Below are 15,164 nucleotides of genomic sequence, written 5' to 3'. Positions count from 1 at the left end.
ATGGGCAAAAAATAAAGAGAAAGAAATCCAAGTATACCACTAAAGAAAGCCAACTAATCGTGAGAGAAGAGCACAGGAAAGGAACAAAGGACTACAATCAAGTAGGGTGATGGAATGGATGAAGAAGTAAGACTCATATATGTGATGCCTGCAAGACACTCATTTCAGACCTAAAGACACACAGATTGAAAGCAAAGGGATGGAGAACCCTTTATCACGCAAATAGATGTGAAAATAAAGCCATAGTAGCAATACTTATATTGGACAAAATACACTTTAGAACAAAGACAGTAACAAGAGACAAAGAAGGACATTATATAATAATAAAGGGAATAATACAATAAGGAGATATAATTCTTCTTATATCGTATATCTTCTTATATGCATATATATAATATAATGCATCTAAAATACATATGCATCCAACATGGGAGCAACCAAATATATAAAAAAGTTAGTAACAGACATAAGGAAAGTAATGGATAGTAATACAATAATTGTAGAGGAGTTTGACACCCCACTATATCAATGGGTAGATCATCCAAACAAAATCAACAAGGGAACAGTGGCTTTGAATGACATATTGACCAGAAGGGTTTACCAGATATATTCAGAACATCCCACCATAAAACAGCAGAATACACATTCTTTTCAAGTACATATGGAACATTCTCCAGAATAGACAAAATACTAGTTCATAAATAAAGTTTCAACAAATTTAAAAATACTGACATCATACCATGTACCTTTTCTGACCAAAACACTATGAAACTAAAAATCAACCACAAGAAAAAATCAAGAAAGAGCACAAATACATGGAGGTTAAATAACATGCTATTAAACATGAATAGGTCAGCCAAGAAATCAAAGGGGTAATAAAAAAGTACACAAAGACAAACGAAAATGAAAACCCAATGGTCCAAAATCTTTGGCATGTAACAAAAGCTGCTCTAAGAAGGAAGTTTATAGCAATATAGGCTTATGAAGGAAGAAAAATCTCAAATAAACAACCTAAACTTACATCTAAAAGAGCTAGAAAAAGAAGCACAAACAAAACCTGAAATCAGTAGAAGAAAGGAAATAAAAAAGATTAGAGCAGATATCAACAAAATAGAAAAAAAAACAATAGAACATATCAATGAAACCAGGAGCTGATTCTTTGAAAAGATGAACTAAATAGATAAAACTTCAGCCACTCTTCAAAAACAACAGAAAAGAAGGGAGTCAAATAAACAAAATCAGAAATGAAAGAGGAGAAATAAAACTGACACCACAGAATTACAATTATCGGAAAATATTATGAAAAACTAAATGCCAACAAATTAGACAACCTAGAAGAAATGGTTAAATTCTGGATACAAATTACCTCCAAAACTGAAGCAGGAAGAAATAGAAAATTTAAAAAGACCAATTATCAACAATGAAATTGAATTTGAATCAGTGATCAAAAAACTCCCAAAAACAAAAGTGCAAGGCCAGATGTCTTCACAGGTGAATTCTACCAAACTTTTAAAGAGTTAATACCTATTCTTAAACTATTCCAAAAAAAATAGAAGAGGAGGAAAAGTTTCAAATTTATTCTATGAGACTAGCATTACCCTAATACCAAAATCAGGTAAAGACACTACAAAAAAGAGACTACAAGCCAATATCTCTGATTAACATAGATTTCAAAATCCTCCACAAAATATTATCATTTGAATCCAACAATACATTAAAAATCATTCACCATGAGCAAGTAGGATTTATTCCCTGGATGCAGGGTTGGTTCAGTATTCGCAATTTGATCAGTGTGATACATATCACATCAACAGTATCAGTAAAAAATCATATGATCATTTCAACAGATGCAGAAAAGGCATTTGACAAAGTACAGCATCCATTTATGATAAAAGCCCTCAACAAAGTATATTATAGGGAATATTAGAGATTATTATTAGATTATATCTTTGAGACCATATAATGTATTAGAGAGAGCCTCAACATAACAAAGACATCGTATGAAAAACTGACAACTAACATCTTACTGAATGGTGAATAACTGAGAACCTTTCACCTAATGTCAAGAACAAGACAAGGATGTCCATTCTTACCACTTTTATTCCGCAAAGTACTGGGACTCCAGACAAAGGAATAAAAGGCATCCAAATTGGTAAAGAAGAAGTAAAACTTTCACTATTTGCAGTTCACATGGTACTATATACAGAAAAGACTAAAGAGTTCATTGAACAACTACTAGAATTGATAAATGAATTCAGTAAGGTCACGGGATATACAATCAATATACAGAAATCCATTGAATTTCTATACACTAATAATGAAGTTGCAGAAAGAGAAATTAAGAAAACAATTCCGTTTACAATTGCACCAAAAATAATAGAATACCTAGGTATAAACTTAACCAAGGAGGTGAAGCTATAAGACATTGATGAAAGAAACTGAAGACAACACAAAGAAATGGAAAGACATTCCATGCTCAAGGATTGGGAGAACAAATATTGTTAAAAATCTTCATACTACTCAAGGCAATCTACAGATTTAATGCAATCCCTACCAAAATACCAGCATAATTTTTTACATAACTATGACAAATAATCCTAAACTTTGTATGGAACCATGAAAGATCCCAAATAGACAAAGGAATCTTGAAGATGAAGAACAAAACTGGAGGTATCACAATTCCAAATTTCAAGATATAGTGCAAAGCTGTAGTAATCAAAACAGTGTGGTACTGGCACAAAAATAGACACATAGATGAATGGAACAGAAATAAACCCACAATTATATGGTCAATTAATCTTTGACAAGGAGATAAGAATACGCAATAGGAAAAAGTGTCTTCAACAAATGGTGCTGGGAAAACTGGACAGAAATTTGCAAAACAATGAAACTGGACCACTTTCATACACCACACACAAAAATAAACTCAAAATGAATTAAAGACCTAAATGTGAGACCTGAAACCATAATAATCCTAGAAGAGAATACAGGAAGTAATTTCTATTACATTTGATGTAGCAACATTTTTCTGGATATGTCTCCTGAGGCAATCAAAACAAAAGTAAAAATAAATTATTTGGATTACATCAAAGTAAAAAAACATCTGCACATCAAAGGAAACAATAACAAAATAAATCACAAAATAGCAATAGAAGCTATTTGCAAATGACAGATCTAAAAAAGGGTTAGTATCCAAAATATATAAAGAGCTTATACAATTCAACCAAAACCTCAAATAATCCAGTTAAAAAAATGGGCAAAGTTCATGAACAGACATTTTTCCAGAGAAGACATACAGATGGCCAACAGACACATGGAAGGATGCTCAACATCACTCATCGTCAGGGAAATGCACATCAGAACCACAATGAGATATCATCTCACACCTGTCAGAATAGCTAAGATGTAACACAAGATTTTTAGCACAAGAAACAGGAAGTGTTGGTGAGCATGTGGAGAAAAGGAACACTTGTGCACTGCTAGTGAGAATGCAAATTGTTGCAGCCACTGTAAAAACAGTATGGAGGTTCTTCAAAAAGTTAAAAATAGAATTACCATATGATCCAGTAATTTCACTACTGAGTATTTACCCAAAGAATACAAAAATACTAATTTGAAAGGATATATGCATTCCTATGTTTATTGCAGCATTATTTACAGTAGCCAAATTATGGAAGCAGCCCCAGGGTCCATCAATAGATGAATGGATAAAGAAGTTTGTGTATATGTGTGTGTGTGTGTGTGTGTGTGTGTGTGTGTGTGTGTGTAATGAAATCTTGCCTTTTGCAACAATACATATGGATCTAGAGAGTATAATGCTAAGTGAAATAAGTCGGAGAAAGACAAAAACCATGTGATTTCAGTCATACATGGAATTTAAGAAACCAAACAAACAGAGAAAAAATAAAATTCAGAAATAGACTCTGAAATAATAGAGAACAAACTGATGGTTACCAGAGAGAAAGTGGGTGGGGGGGAATGGGTGAAATAGGTGAATGGGATTAGGAATATAGTTACCTTGATGAACACTGAGTAATGTATAGAATTGTTCAATCACTATATTGTAACCTAAAATTAATATATCACTGTATACTAACTATGTTGGAATTAAAATTTTTAAAAAGAAATAAGCTATGAATCTAATTTTCATTCCTGTGCTTTCTACTTACTATACAATGAAATTATTCTATTCTGTAATAACTATTCTATAATAATTCTATTATTATGCAAAGAATTTCTTAACCAAAAATCTCATAATATTCTTTACACATCTTTCATTAAAATGTACTAATTATTTCTTATAAAATGTCTATTAATAATCTACCCCTTCCACTAGATTTTGTTCAATTTGAGAATGAAACTGTCATACTCTTCTTCATAAGTCTCATGCTTAGTACCATGATGGGTACATGGTAGGACTCATGAATAAATCTGAAAATTTAAGAACATAATTACTCTTTACTCAATGTTAGATTGTAAGATTATAATCCTGGTCCTAGGTCAAAGATACATTGTCAAACTCTTTACCTACTAACAACTAGGCACAGTTACACAAAAATCAGGAAGAGCATGATTTTTCATTACCAGTTATTTTAGAGCTTATTACTTGATAAAAATAATATATTTTGTTAATTCCTGAACTTGTTCCATTTCTTTACCACCTGAAAAGCCATTTTACTTAAAATATTTTCTCCAAAGTTTTCAAGCCAAATATTTCTGAATGATATTTAATTTTGTACCTAAAATTTAATAATCAGCACTAAAGAGGATGCTATATAATTTATGAAATAAAGTTTTGAAGACATCCTTTTAGAATACAATAAGCTATTTTCCTATGGCTGTTCTCAGGCCTGGCTGAGAAGCCACATGTTCTCAGGCATCCTATTCCACAAAGCAAAAACCAAGGGCTAAGATAAATGTAACTTCCTTTGGTGAGGAAAGATGTGACTGAGTGTTTATTGTATCTAGGAACAGAAACTAGATTGCATATTTTTGCTAAAGAAGAATGTTACTCGCTAGTACTGAGATAGTCAAAGAGTGCTTTAATTCATTATCTTTCTTGAATTGTTTGTTTCACTGGTAGTTTTTGGACTAATCTCAATGTATGTATTTTTTCAAATTAGCTTCTATCTGGGAAATCTGGATGAACCATCATCCTAGTCACAGGCATTAAACTCTTTTCTTTGGTTTTCTATTAAAGTGGTCAAAGATAAGTAAGAAAATAGGAGCAGGGGAATCAGCTTCATCCTTGGAAACTTGAAAAGTTGGCATCTGTGCAGGTTAACTGATGATTTGCTTTCATATTCATTTACCCTCACATCTGTACTCTATAACATAGGGAGTTCCATTTCCCATCTTCTCTTGTACAGTTGCTTCCATGTTGGAGATGTGAAATATTGGATGATGGAAGATAAATAGAAGCCACCATAGGCTTCTATAGGCAGAGCATAGGTCTGCTCAGTATGACATCTTTGTAGTGCGTAGAGATCATCCCTGACTCCTGATCCCACTTGGACCTCCCTTTCCTACAGGTAATCTTCACTTTGATTCTACCTCCTGGGGTTCTAAGCTCTGGTAACACCACATCTTCTCTCTCCTCTTTCTCTTGTGCTTTTTCTACATGTTCCAAATTTTTTCTCTTTGTATTCCAGTATGGATATTTATATCCTTATTATCAATCCATTTCACTAATCCTTACTTTCGGTCATCTTCTGTCAAATCAATGTATTGAGTATTAATTTTAGTTACCTTGTTTTTTTATTTCTAAATTTTCTATTTGAGTTTATTTCAGAGATTCTAGTCCTCAGCTGAAATTCTCCGTCTTGTTCGCTATTTTATCAAATGTGTTATTTCAATATACTATTTATTTTAGATTTAGTGTATAATTAAATCCAATTTCTGGATCAAATAATTTTTTCTTATGTTATATTTTTGTTTTGTTTTGTTTCGGACATTTGGTGTTGTCTGGTATGCCAAAGTTGTTTGCTAGAATAAAAAACACTGATCATGAATTCTTACAAAGATCATTTGAGGTTCTGATGATGTTATAATTCTCCACCTAAGATTTCCTTTTTATTGGTCAAAAGTTAATAAAGGAGTTGATACTCTTAAAATAGGGTATTGACCTAATTCAAACAAAAATTTCAATATTTGTAAAGGCTGTTTTATTTCTGGTTTGCCCTTACTGTCTCCAAGTTGCAAATTTTCAGTGGTACCAGTGGAATCCTGGGCTGTTTATCATTGTTCTTCCTCCTTGTGATTTCTAATTTCTGATTTTTGTTTTTGTGGTCTCTTAAGATTTCCAAAAGCTCTATTCAGCTTTTCAGCCTCTTAGCTACTATTTTCTGCTCAACTTCTCCATCTCTCAGCTATGTTTTATAGATTGGAAAATGCCTCAAGGAGTAGAATATTGGATTCACTCATCTACATGTCCATCCTTTCTGGAACATTTAATTTTCTGGTTCTTGCTGGTTTCTTAATTTTTCTAATGCCTTCAGATAGATTTTTTTAATGTTTTACACAGATTTAACAGTTATTCTTGGTAAGAGGGTTGGTTTAATATACCCCAGTTCACAAAAATGGCCAAAATCAAAAAGCAAAAAATTGAATAATATATAGGAAAAAGTAGGGAAAACAAATAACACTTTTAATATCTAAAAGCAAGTCACAAAATGAGAGATGTAAATATAAAAATAATTAAAATAAAAATAAGAATTATGAAATTATGACAATAAAAATTCAGCAAATTTTTTGGAGTTTCTAAAAAGCTAATAGAGTCAGATCCATTTCCCAGTTTGGGCAGGAAAACCTATTTTCTTCCCCAAGACACCTATCTTCACTTTTTCTTTTTATTCTCCAATAGGGGCCCTGGGAAGGTTAAAGCTCAGGTGGAACTTCTTTGAAAAATATCCACAGCCCTTACTGAAGTGCTCTGGAATTTCTCTGCAGTCCTGGACTAAGCAGGTAGGTCTCTTTGGTCACCAGAGGGTACTTCAGAGAAAAAGAAATGATTCCAGGTTTGGATCATGGAGGATAAAAGATGAATCTGTAACATCTTTTTCTGTTAAAGGATAACAAAATGTTAAAAGAATGATGGGGATATAATCAAAGGGCAAAGAAACCAACTTAAATGTCTCCCTTTGGAAAAATCTGGGATTATTTGAGGATATATTGAAATAATGATACAAATGATTATAAAATAAGAATCCATTTGTCCATGCTTATATAAATAAGAATATAAATAAGTAAATTAAAGGGTGATAAAAGAAAGTTCTTCCTTTAACAGAATGTCAAGTAATAAGATATAGAAGAAAAAAAATTCAATCAGAAAATCGTCAGTGGTTACTAAAACTAGTGGTTGAAAGCTTGGTGATTAACAGGATATTTATATAATATATGTTCCCCCAAATAACATTAATTATATAGGGGGAAAGTAATCTTACAGTGAAGAAACCTAGTGGACACTTCATAAATATGTAAGGTAACAACTCCAACAGTAGGACAAACCAACCTCATATTTCTCCTAATGCTGAGGCTGCATATATTCTGTGGTATTCTTGCTAAACATGCATGAAATGAATCTAACAGGGAAATGTCAGATACATTAAATAGAGGGAGACTGTACAAAATAACTGGCCTATACTCTTCAAAAAATGTTAAGATCAAGAAAAACAAAGAGAGACTGAAAAGCTGTACAAGATTAAATGAGACTAAAGCGACATGACACCTAGCTGCCATGCATGATTCTGGACCAGATTCTGAAGTGGAAAAAAAAAGTAGATATTTGGGCAATTGACACAATTTAAACATGTACTGTGAATTAGATAATGGCATTATATCAATGTTACATTTTCTGATTTTTGACAGTTGTATTATAGTTATACAGAAGAATGTTCTCCTCCTTCTTAAGAAACATATACTGAAGTTGTTTGTATTTGTGTTTATATATAGATAATTGGAGAGAAATAGAGCAAATAAATGAGGCAAAATATACCAACTGATGATCTAGGTAAAGCACAAAATTCATTGTGCTATTTTGGCAACCTTTCTATAAATTTGAAATTATACAAAAATAAAACGTTTATAAGCAAATAAATTAGATGAAAAATCCCCAAAACTATAAGGTATAACTGAATGGAGTCCAGCCACTGAGAGTGGCAAGAAGCCAGTGATATTTATAACTATGTAAGAAGAAGCAGAGGGCAGGAAAATAAGGACAACATCCTGATATAAAAATAAGCAAAAGACAGTTTATAAGGAAAAAATACAAATGACCGTTGAACATATTAAAATGAGTTCAGTGGCACTCATAAGAATAGATGATACTACATTGAGGTATTGGCTGTATTTTACAAAACAATACTTGCCGACAATATTTGAAAAAAAAGTTTTCTCATGTCAGTGGAAATGTGAAATGCCATATCTAGAAAAATTATATATGAGTTTACCTATTGATACCATTCCTAGGAATATAACAGAATGATACACTATAAAAATATTAAAAGACATATAAACAACTCCAATTACTGCCAAAAGTCCATCAGCAAAGAAGTGGTTGAATGATTAGAACACATCCACACAATGAAGTTTTAGGGTCCTTTAAAAAGAAAGAGGTAGAACTTTACATATTACATACTACATAGTGGTATCCAGGACAGCTTTTTTAGACGAAAAAAATGCAAGTTGGAGAAAATGTGTATAATATGCTACCATGCATCTAAGAAAAGATGGAAGGAAGTAATGACATATTAATATATTTGTTTATAATTTAAAAAAGGATGGGGATGAGGCAAAAAGTGAACAAAAATTGTTGCCTAAGTGGGGTCAAGGGAAGACGAGACAGAGAACTTCTCTGGATGTACCTTATTTATATATGTATTTGACAAGAATCAATCATTACTAAAAATCTCTGTGTTGGGGGAGAGTGGGAGACAGAGAAAAAGATTATATAGCCTTCGTGAGGCTTGATTATATTGGCCTAGAGAGCTATGTAAAAATACTCAATGGCTTGTTCACAGTGTATACCTGCAGTAGGAGATAGGGTGAGTCTTTCAGATGATGTGAGGAAGGGAGCAGAAAAAGGGAAGGTAAGAAAAGAAAGAAACTGCTTTAGGTAAATGTGGCCAGTGGGAACACATAAATAAAATAAAATGCAAGGATTTCAGATGTGCTATGGTCCTATTATTAAAATTATATTTATTAATCAGAGATATTTTTAAAAAGATGATCACTGAAATATTAATGGTATTTTTCTCAGGGTGGTAGGATTTTAAATTATAATTAATTTGCTTTATATTTATGTATTTTTCATCTCTTTTCAAACAATGACACTATACTATTTATAAACTCTAGAACAATGCAATAAGACAATTTCTATTCTAGACAAAAAGAACTAGTAGTACATACCAATAAAGAATAACTAAAACATGGGGCACCTGTGTGGCTCAGTTGGTTGAGCATCTGACTCTTGATTTTGGCTCAGGTCATGATCTCACTTAGTGAGATGGAGCTCCACGTCAGGCTCTGTGCAGGCAGCATGAAAAACATGCCCCTCTCCTGCTTGCACTGTCTATGTCTCAAAATAAATACATAAACATTTTTTTAAAAGGTTTTAAAAAATAACTAAAAGAGCAGCACTCCAAAATGAAAATGGATAAAAGATGTGAACACTTAATAGATAAAATATAAAGTAAATATATATTTAGAATTATAGTCAACTCTTTAATAATCAAATAAATACAAAATTACAAAACAACTTGGATACAGGGCAGGAGAGAAATGGAAGTGAAGGATTACTCTTGAGGTTATTTACCTGAACAAGTAGAAGAATGATTAGTGATTGATAACATGGGAAACATCCCAGGGAGAAAGGCAAGGAGTCTGGTTTTAAGTTGAGATGCCTATAAGATATCCAAGTAGAGAAGCCAACTTGTCATTTGGATGTATGAGCCCAGAGATAGGAAAAAGTTCCAGACTGGAGCTGTAAAGTCACGTGTTGCCCACAAAGTAACAACATTCGAAGCCTTGAAACTAGAAGAAATCATGCAACTGATTGTAAAATAGTTCTAAAGACTGAATTCTAATGTTCAATTACAATTCCATTGATTCAGTCCTAATGTGTACCAAATGTTCAGAGTGTGGGAAAAAGTAAAGATATCAGGAGAATAATTTTTGAGATAGAAGGAAAACCAGAATATTGTGATTTTCCTGAAAAAAGAAATGTTTTAGAAAAGAGAAATAATCTAACTCAGAAAGGTATTAACTGAGAACTGATCATTAGATTGATCAATATAGAGGTCACTGACAAAAAAGACAAGTTTCAGGGGAAGTGATGGGGTGAAATTCATTCAAGTGTGTTCGAGAGAGTAGGAAGGAATAGGAGAAGACTTGCAGATAGTGAGGCTAGATAACTTTTTTTGAAGTTTTCAGTAAAGGGCAGCAGTGAAATAGGGAAATAGCCATAGGGGTGTTTGTGTCAAGACAGACCTTTTCTTTTAAGATGGGAGAAGATATTAAATATAGGTTAATGAAACTTTATTACTAGTCAGAGAAATATTAATAATAAAAAAGTGAATTAATTGCTGGAGAGTAGATGAAGGAAGATGGAATCTAATGTAAAAATGAAAAAGTCAGCCTTCATTAGGAACACAGGATGTTCACATAGAGTAAATGGGTACAAATATGCATCAGAGAGTAGATATAGTGGTCAGGGCTATTGAAATTTTTTATATTACTTCAATTTTTTCAATGAAGTTAGCAGTAATGCCTTCAGTTGAGAATGTGGATGCATAAGCAGGTATTGACAGTTTGCAAATAGAGGGGAAAGAAATGTCTGGGTTAAAACAATAGAGGATATATTTCCCACAGCATTTAAGTTGATGTGCTCTGGGTAAATATTTAAGGCATAATGTTTATCTTTTCTCTGGTCAACCATGATTTTTTTTATTTGTAATTTCATAGGGAAGAATTAACTGCACTCTAAATGTATGGTGACTCCAAGAAATACCGTTATACCCTTTAACTAAACACAAGCTTATATATTTATTTCTTCATGTGGTAGAAGAATCAATATTATAAAGTCACTGAATCAGTGATCTCTATACATGGCTATCCTCAAACTTTGAATTAAGTAAATTATTATATGAATAACCTAAGTGGGCATTATAAATGATACTATAACTTATTCTATCCATTTATTTTAATGATAAACATTGATGTTTTTATTATCATTTAGAGATAAATTTCCCTTGATTTTATTCCAGTGTCATAGGTAGAACATGTAGGTCTAATTAGATTTTCAAGAGCAAACCTTTTTCATTACCAATATTGACACTCCAGACAATGAATGGAAGAACTAATATTCTTATATAGTCTAAATAAAAAGCTGGTGTAGTCTTCATTTCTATATGTCAGCTTGGACATATAGAAGGATCTTTGTCCTGACAGATATTTTCTCCCACAGAAGTGCTTCATTTTGATTATGGTTTGAATTTGAATTAGAATTTTTCCTTCTATGTTTTTCTTTAAGGCTACTGAGAGATGTTAATGTATTTATCTTATGTGTAAACCCTTCAACATGACCCATTCCTTTAGATTTGTGCTACTCATTATGGTAACCAACAAATATCTATTGAAAACTTATAATATGTTTGGAACAAGCAAATAACTTAATTTTCTATTTAACTGTAATTAATTTGCATTTGAAAAAATGAATTATTTAATAATATTTTTCCATTAAATACAACTTTATTGCTTTCATGGGACTGACTTCACTTTAGCCATTGAAAATGTAGCTTACAATTAGAATGAGCTATAAGTGTAAAACATAAACAAGATTTGAAGATTTAGCATGTTAAAAAAAGATAAAATATCAACTTGATAAATTTTTATATTAACTACCTATTGAGATGATAGTAGTTTAGATAAATTAGTTTAAAAAATACATAAAAATAAAATAGTAATAGGTAATAGAGAAATGAGTACTCATCTTCTAAAAACTTTCTAATAAACTTCCTGGTTTCAAAGGACTAAGTCTACCTACACCGATACCTTATAAGAGAAGTTGGTAGCATGTGCATTCCAAGTCAAACAGTTAAACGTATTACTGGCTCTTGATATTTTTAGTTTTGTTCTGTTTTTTGCTTGGTTGGTTGGTTTTTGATCACTGCCTTTCCTTTCTTTCTTTCTTTCTTTCTTTCTTTCTTTCTTTCTTTCTTTCTTTTCTTTGTTTTTCTAATTTCTTTGTTTTTCTAATTTTGTTTTCCAAGGAAATAGAGCAGCATGGCCAGCCCTGGTCAAATTTATCAAATTGGTGTTTTATTTGGCATCTTTTTTTCTCTCTTGGTGATATCCTATCTCCTTTTGACAGTATATTTAATGCGTAGGCTACCCAAGCTCTCCATTTGGAGCTCCACACAAAGGCTTTATCTTTGCAAGAGAATAAGTCAATCACTGCAGATATTTCATGACCATTTATTACTATTTCATGGGCATGATGCTTCATTGCATAGAATGGAAATTTCAGGCTTTATAACAGGCAAGTGGAGGATATATTCTGTGAATGTCAGAAGTTTTGGACCAAATTCAAATGTTACTATTGGACAGTTGTCTATTTCTCCTGCTGGGCCTATTAAGGGCCTATTGGTGGGTCCTATTAAAAGCAATTTAACTTTTTGATTTTTTTTCTTGTTTGGCAAAGGAAAGTGTATAAATTCCCAAAGCTCTGGTAGAATGCAGTACTCTCTTTGCAGAGGTAATCATTCATTTTCAAAATTGTAATATTAGAGTTTCACTAAAAATACTTATAGTATGTTGATGCAGCAATGCTGCATTCTCTTCACCTAACCAGTGTAAAAGATTCCTGCAAATATTAGATGAGAGGCATTCTTGAGTTAGCATAACTTTATTTATTCCCTGGTGCGTGGGATCTCATTGCTTTGGTCCATGTGGGATAGTCCTGAGAGTGATGGATGACTCACTGTGAAACAGCTGTGACCTGACAGAGATCTTGCTGGCAATGCATTTTCTGTGTAAATTTGATTTAAAAAAAAAAAAACAATCACCATTATGTCATTGCATTCTTGTGCTTCAGTATTGGTGGCTGTATTCCCCAAGGATGGAGTAACACCCTTGTATGGGGGTTGATGGAACAGGTGGGCTGGTGTGGAGAGCATGAAGATGAGGGAAGAAAGATGAAAATATATATAAGCATTTGCAGAACAAGCTGGCCTATTTACTATTAAAGCTGGGACAGACACATTATGTGATGTTTTGAAATTCTTAGAAATGGTCTGCTGCGACTAGTAATCATCAGTGGATGCCGTGTAAAGCAGATCCCAGGCAAAATTACCTAGAGCCTCATAGTACACTCCTCTATGGTCCTTTTCCATCTCTTTCTTGAATTGAGGTCCTTGGCACATCCTTAGTTTATCTGGTTTTCAATTTCTCCATCACTAACGAGAGATAAAAATAGTATCCATCTCTCGGGTAGTTTTAAGTATTGATATGTGTAACACTTTAAGAACAGTAGCTGGCCTATGTATGCATTGAAAATGTGTGATCTTTATTGAGAAAAACCAAACAGAATTATTTGATTTTTGCTCAAGACCTTGGCTCTATTCTTCTTGAACAAAATTAGATGATCCAAATCTCTTTCTCATATCCTCATCAAAACTTATTGGTCTTATATCCCCCCTTCCATAATAGTAAAAGCTTCAAACTAGCAGCCAACTGCTGAATCTGGCATGTGAATGAGTTCTTTTGTGTTTGTACAGTTAAAAGTGTAATTAAATGCCAGTATTTACAAGCTTAGATTCAGACATTTCTTATAAAAGTATGATTTCTACTTCCCTTGGAAAAAATAAAAATCTCTCAACCATGGGACAGCTCTCCCAATGGGAATACTCAGTTGGAACTGTATACAGTAGTAGCAATACCCTTTTAATTCTACTTCTATCTTCCAACTTCCCAGTCTCCAGCTATCCCTTATTTTTTCTTACAACCCAACCGAGTTCATTTTCCACTGCTGTTCTGGGCCCTGTAATCCAGGTATCACAGCTGTCTTCCATAGTTGGGTTGTTTGTAACTAACAGAACACAAGAAAAGAGAAAAAGAGGAGTTAGTCTAGACATGGAGAAAAATGCCATGCCATATTTGTATAGGAAAACATTTAATTCACATTCCCTGAGTCCTGCACATATGCCAAGCACTGCTCTTAGTGGCCAATATCTGTTAATTCACTTGACCTTTACCCCGGTCACAATTAGGTGTTAGAATTTATTCTAAACACAATAGGAAGTCACTGAGGGATTTTAAGTAGAGGAGACATAATACACATACAATTTACATATATAAATATCACTGTAGTTGCAGTGCAGAGCTTGGAAGGGGTGAAAGAGAGCATACAGGGGAGCCAGTTAAGTAATTATCACTGTAGTTAACAAAGAGAGAATATTGGTGATTTGGACTAGATGATAGGAGGGATAAGAAAGTAAGCTATTAGGGCTATAACCCAAAGTACTTAGAAGAAAACATTGTTTCCTGTGGAAAATAAGGGCATAATCTGCCCCTTGTCAGCACCTGGCCACTCTCCTCCATTTGCTTGTTCTATTCTAGTCCCACCAATATTCCCCCTTTCCTTAAAAGCCAGGATTATTCCAACCTCAGGACCTTTGCGCTTACTATGACATTTTCATCCCAGGGTGTCACACCATCGTTCTTCCTACCATAGTTCAATGCCACTTTCTATTCCACACTGTCTTATTACATCATTATGTTTTATCATAATGCTATCATATATTGCCATTTAATTGCCATAAAACATCATTCTGTTTTAAATGCTATCATATATTGCCATTTAATATTTTTTGTTTATGTGCGTTCTTGATTACTTATACTTGATTTTGTTCTGCGATATTGAGTTTGCTCATGTGGAGACCACATTTTGAAAACCACTGCCCTACATAATTAATTGGCTCTTCAACTTTCCAGCAAAAATATATCAACCATTTATTTTCAGCTAATAAAAAAAAAGAATGTAGATAATTTAGTTGCTGTTGAATCAGTAGTTCTCTGCATGTAGGTTTATTTTACATATCAATACTGCTTAATACAGCAGTCTGGTTTTTTTTTTTTTTGTTTTTGTTTTTTTGTTTTTTTTTTTTTTT

General features: G+C 32.8%; 1 long non-coding RNA gene across 2 annotated transcripts in view; it reads left to right on the top strand.

Moving 5' to 3' along the window:
* The first annotated feature begins 6,866 nt into the window (after nucleotides 1-6,866).
* The window catches only part of LOC121028458 (uncharacterized), a 207,809-nt gene continuing 199,511 nt past the window's right edge, over nucleotides 6,867-15,164 (top strand). For both annotated transcript variants that reach the window (XR_005789237.1, XR_005789236.1), the window contains exon 1: nucleotides 6,867-6,963. This is a non-coding gene — a long non-coding RNA (uncharacterized LOC121028458). The remainder of the gene's footprint in view (nucleotides 6,964-15,164) is intronic.

Source organism: Herpailurus yagouaroundi, unplaced genomic scaffold (assembly GCF_014898765.1).
Source record: "Herpailurus yagouaroundi ecotype Mexico unplaced genomic scaffold, PumYag 100, whole genome shotgun sequence".
Lineage (NCBI taxonomy): Eukaryota > Metazoa > Chordata > Mammalia > Carnivora > Felidae > Herpailurus > Herpailurus yagouaroundi.
Note: the sequence above shows the minus strand (reverse complement) of the source record. Positions and strands in the feature narration are given on the sequence as shown.